At 62.3% G+C, this 5,467-nt stretch overlaps 2 pseudogenes; both read right to left on the bottom strand.

Moving 5' to 3' along the window:
- Positions 1-848: 848 nt before the first annotated feature.
- Positions 849-967, bottom strand: LOC142866683 (uncharacterized; annotated as a pseudogene).
- A 3,849-nt stretch (positions 968-4,816) lies between these two features.
- On the bottom strand, positions 4,817-4,935 carry LOC142866684 (uncharacterized; annotated as a pseudogene).
- Positions 4,936-5,467: the final 532 nt, after the last annotated feature.

Here is a 5,467-nt window from a genome sequence, read left to right on the forward strand (position 1 = left end):
CCGGGCGCGGTGGCTCACGCCTGTAATCCTAGCTCTTGGGAGGCCGAGGCGGGTGGATTGCTCAAGGTCAGGAGTTCAAAACCAGCCTGAGCAAGAGCGAGACCCCGTCTCTACTATAAATAGAAAGAAATTGATTGGCCAACTGATATATATATATATATAAAAAAAAATTAGCCGGGCATAGTGGCGCATGCCTGTAGTCCCAGCTACTCGGGAGGCTGAGGCAGAAGGATCACTCGAGCCCAGGAGTTTGAGGTTGCTGTGAGCTAGGGTGACGCCACGGCACTCACTCTAGCCTGGACAACAAAGTGAGACTCTGTCTCAAAAAAAAAAAAAAAAAAAGAAAAAAAAAAAAAAGAAAATGCAATAATAGAGGTAAGAGACACTTTTTAAAAATAATGAATCCGAAGAGAAAAGTAAAAGGAGGCCTGTGGAGCAGGTCTGGGTGTGACTCCGGATCCCCCAACATCAGGTGCCACCACCAAAGATTCCTACGTGGAGCCCGTAGAACCCCAAAAGCAACGGGACGAGTTCTGGTCACATACTCCCTCAAAATGACATCCTGGCCTTCTTCTGGAACTCCCTCCCCTCTCAGACTCTCAAGGTTTCCTCCAGCGTGTCGGTTCCCACAGAGCAGACCTTTGGTCTGAGACCTGACAGTCCAGATGCCACGCGTGCTGCCGCGTGGCGGCGGTGTCGCGGCTTGGGACAAGAGGAGGCCCCACGGTGCGGGCTGGGGCGCCAGGCACAGCGGCGGGCGCTGAGGGTGGGGGTGACCCCCACCCCGGGCCGCCGCCGCGCTCCCAGAAAGGGGACAGAACGAGAGGCAAAAAAAAAAAAAAAGCCGCCGCCTAGGGCACCCGTGATTCCCGGGCGGTCTCCCATCCAAGTACTAACGAGGCCCGACCCTGCTTAGCTTCCGAGACCAGAGGAGATGGGGGGCGTTCAGGGTGGTGTGGCCCTAGACGGCGGAGGGCGCCCCTGCCCCGCTCAAGAAGCCGAGCCTCTCTGCGCTTCCCCGCCGCCGCCTCCCGCCCCAGGCCCCGCGCCGGGCCGGGCCTGTTGAGTTCGCCGGCGGCCGGGTCCGGCGGGCTCCGAGGGACCGGGGTGATGGGCGGGGCGGGGCGGGGCGGGGGGCTGTCTCTCTCTACACACACACACACTCACACTCACTCACACTCACACAAGATGCGCCTCCACGGCTGGACTCGCCAAGGTGGAGACCTTCCAGCCCCCCTCCTCTCCCCGCCTGGCCTCCTTCACCTACCCGCCGCCCACCCCCAGCGCGTCGCCGCCGCTGACTGCGCACGCGCCCGGCGCTCGCCCTCTGACCCCAGCCAGGGGCCGCCCTCCCCCACAACCGCTTTCAGCTGTGCCCCCCTCCCCCCGCCCTGTGGGTGGGCTGCCGCCTATTCCCCCGGGCCAGGGCTGGGGCACAGCGCAAGGGGGAGGGGAGCGAGTGTATGGGGCATCTCTCTCTGGGGATGTGTCCCATGGGTGGGGTGGGGTGGGGTGGGGTGGCGTGGTTTGTGGGGCGCTGAAGAAATCAGTCCCCTCCATCTCCCACCTCTGGAAAACGCCCAAGCCCTTGGAGAACTGCCGGCACCGCTACCGTGGGGGCCGGGACCCTCCTCTGTGTCCTCCTGTGGCCCAGTCCAAGGGGCCTGGGCCTGGCCGGGGCTGCATTGGACCCCGACCACCCTGGCGTGTGGACTCGCTAAAAATCGGCCATTAGATATTGGATTCCAGCTTCCTTGAGGTCATTTCACTAATGAGTGCACCGGAAAGAGTTTCCTAATCCATCTGTGAGGGTGGCAACTGAAAGAGAATTTGAAAGCTGACAGAATAGGCGAGGGAAGGCATAGGAGATTTCCACACCCAGCAAGGAAGCCTTTCCCGAAATGGAAGAAAGAAACGAGCAAACAGAGACACCGGTAGCCCGCCCGGATCAGAGTCTGCCCCCGAGAGAAAGCACCCTGACCAGGTTCACCCGTGGGTGGGTGGCGAGCTAGCGGCATTCAGAAGAGCGAGGCCCGCAGTCTGTGCGGAAGACACCTGCACTCGGGTGTGTGTGGCGGCGCGATTCCCAAGCAGCTCCAGATGTTAAACCAAGGAGAAGCCAGGGAGTTCCCAACGCCCCAGGTGTCCTCAGCCCACGACTGGCTGCTGTGGGAATGCGAAGCCCGGCTCCTTGTCTCAGAGCGGGGTTCCCAGGAGGATCAGGCTGAAGCTGGGACTTGGCCGCAAAGTGTCCCCTCGCATGGCCACCCCCTTCCCCTTCCTGCTCCTCTACTCCTGGTGCCCCTCCATCCAGGGGCCAGACCTTAAAGAGTCACCGCAAGAGAATCCTGGTCCCAAAGGAGCCTTCTGGGGGACCGGTGCTGAGAGAGGTTGTGGGCATGGCCCGCTGGGGCTCTGCCCGACCCAGGGCTGAGAGACGCCACCTCCCAGCTCTGGGTCCCTGCAGGAAGTGTTGGCAAGCACAGGGCCAGTCCTCCAAAGGCCCAGGTACAGGGAGCCCAGGCCAAGCAGCCTGTGGAAGAAGCCACTTGCCGTGCCACCCCGGGAACAGGACTGCAGGCCCCGGCCCTTCCCACCTCCTCCTCCTCCTCTTCCCCCCCACCCCCCGCCCCCACCCCTCCACCGACATGGCACAGGGCTCAGAGACACCTCAGACCCTTGCTACCCAAAGTGCAAAGGGCATCGGTTGCTCCTCCAAACCCCCCGCCCAGCAGACCACGTTGTCCAGCCAGCCCCCGGGCCTCCCTGGGGTGCCCAGCACAAAAGTGCAGACACCCACCGGACCCTCAGTCTCAGTTTTCGGATGTTTTTGCCACTCTAAGGACCCGCAGGCCAGCTGGGCCTTCGGGCAGGACAGAGAGCCCCGGAATCCGACGTGGAGAGCTGCGTGTACGTCCCCATCAGGAGGCGGTCCCCACCTCCGGGGCTCTCCCCTTGCGGGGAGCGGCAGCCCCAGGGCCTCAGGCAAGACACCAGGCTGGGCCCCCCCACGGCACAGCGGGGGGGGGGGGAGGGGGCACAGCGGGGGGGGCACGTTCCCCGCACAAGCGCCTTAGGGACGGCTGCTGGAGACTGCTGCGGCCACCCTGCTGCCGGGTTTCTGGAGGGCTTCCTGGAAGCAGCGTCCACACCAAGCCCTTGGAAGGCCCAGGCGACGGAGGAGCCAGCCGGTCAGGCAGGGGCCGAGGACGGTGAGAGGCCGGGCGGGAAGGAGCATGTCAGGCAGGGGCAGAGGACGGTGACAGGCCGGGCGGGAAGGAGCCGGTCAGGCGGGGGCCCAGGACAGTGACGGGCCTGGCCGGGGAGGAGCGAGTCAGGCAGGGGCAGAGGAGACGGGCTGGGTAAGGGTTAGGGTTACAGTTAGGGCACAATTCACAATCGCAAAGATGTGGAAGCGACCCGAGTGCCCATCCATCCAGGAGTGCATTAATAAAATGTGGCGCGTGGACACCACGGAGTGCCATTCGGCTGTGAGGAGCAGCGGTGAGAGGGCACCTCTCGTGTTCTCCTGGCCAGAGCTGGAACCCGTTCCAGTAAGCCAAGTATCCCAAGAATGGACACACGAGCACCACGTGAGCGCGCTCACCGGCAAATTGGTACGAACGGATGGACACCTAAGTGGACAGAGAGGAATCCCCTTCCTCGGGTGGGTGTCGGGCGGGTGGGGGGAGGGGATGGGCATACACATCCATTAGGAATGGGGTGGGTGCGCACCGACTGGGGCATGGGCGCACTTGAAGCTAATGACCCGAGGGGGGAGGCTGGGAGAGGGCAACGTACCCGACCTTAACATTGGTACCCCCACAATACGCTGGAGGTATACAACATGAGAGGTAAATGAATAAGAACACAGGGGGGAGGGGGGCACGGGCAACACATGTCACCTGAATACTTGTACTCCCATCATCTGCTTGAAAAGAGAGAGAAAAGAAAATGCAATAATAGAGGCCGGGCGCGGTGGCTCACGCCTGTAATCCTAGCTCTTGGGAGGCCGAGGCGGGTGGATTGCTCAAGGTCAGGAGTTCAAAACCAGCCTGAGCAAGAGCGAGACCCCGTCTCTACTATAAATAGAAAGAAATTGATTGGCCAACTGATATATATATATATATAAAAAAAAATTAGCCGGGCATAGTGGCGCATGCCTGTAGTCCCAGCTACTCGGGAGGCTGAGGCAGAAGGATCACTCGAGCCCAGGAGTTTGAGGTTGCTGTGAGCTAGGGTGACGCCACGGCACTCACTCTAGCCTGGACAACAAAGTGAGACTCTGTCTCAAAAAAAAAAAAAAAAAAGAAAAAAAAAAAAAAGAAAATGCAATAATAGAGGTAAGAGACACTTTTTAAAAATAATGAATCCGAAGAGAAAAGTAAAAGGAGGCCTGTGGAGCAGGTCTGGGTGTGACTCCGGATCCCCCAACATCAGGTGCCACCACCAAAGATTCCTACGTGGAGCCCGTAGAACCCCAAAAGCAACGGGACGAGTTCTGGTCACATACTCCCTCAAAATGACATCCTGGCCTTCTTCTGGAACTCCCTCCCCTCTCAGACTCTCAAGGTTTCCTCCAGCGTGTCGGTTCCCACAGAGCAGACCTTTGGTCTGAGACCTGACAGTCCAGATGCCACGCGTGCTGCCGCGTGGCGGCGGTGTCGCGGCTTGGGACAAGAGGAGGCCCCACGGTGCGGGCTGGGGCGCCAGGCACAGCGGCGGGCGCTGAGGGTGGGGGTGACCCCCACCCCGGGCCGCCGCCGCGCTCCCAGAAAGGGGACAGAACGAGAGGCAAAAAAAAAAAAAAAGCCGCCGCCTAGGGCACCCGTGATTCCCGGGCGGTCTCCCATCCAAGTACTAACGAGGCCCGACCCTGCTTAGCTTCCGAGACCAGAGGAGATGGGGGGCGTTCAGGGTGGTGTGGCCCTAGACGGCGGAGGGCGCCCCTGCCCCGCTCAAGAAGCCGAGCCTCTCTGCGCTTCCCCGCCGCCGCCTCCCGCCCCAGGCCCCGCGCCGGGCCGGGCCTGTTGAGTTCGCCGGCGGCCGGGTCCGGCGGGCTCCGAGGGACCGGGGTGATGGGCGGGGCGGGGCGGGGCGGGGGGCTGTCTCTCTCTACACACACACACACTCACACTCACTCACACTCACACAAGATGCGCCTCCACGGCTGGACTCGCCAAGGTGGAGACCTTCCAGCCCCCCTCCTCTCCCCGCCTGGCCTCCTTCACCTACCCGCCGCCCACCCCCAGCGCGTCGCCGCCGCTGACTGCGCACGCGCCCGGCGCTCGCCCTCTGACCCCAGCCAGGGGCCGCCCTCCCCCACAACCGCTTTCAGCTGTGCCCCCCTCCCCCCGCCCTGTGGGTGGGCTGCCGCCTATTCCCCCGGGCCAGGGCTGGGGCACAGCGCAAGGGGGAGGGGAGCGAGTGTATGGGGCATCTCTCTCTGGGGATGTGTCCCATGGGT

Source organism: Microcebus murinus, unplaced genomic scaffold (assembly GCF_040939455.1).
Source record: "Microcebus murinus isolate Inina unplaced genomic scaffold, M.murinus_Inina_mat1.0 scaf006_hap2_Mmur4.0, whole genome shotgun sequence".
NCBI lineage: Eukaryota > Metazoa > Chordata > Mammalia > Primates > Cheirogaleidae > Microcebus > Microcebus murinus.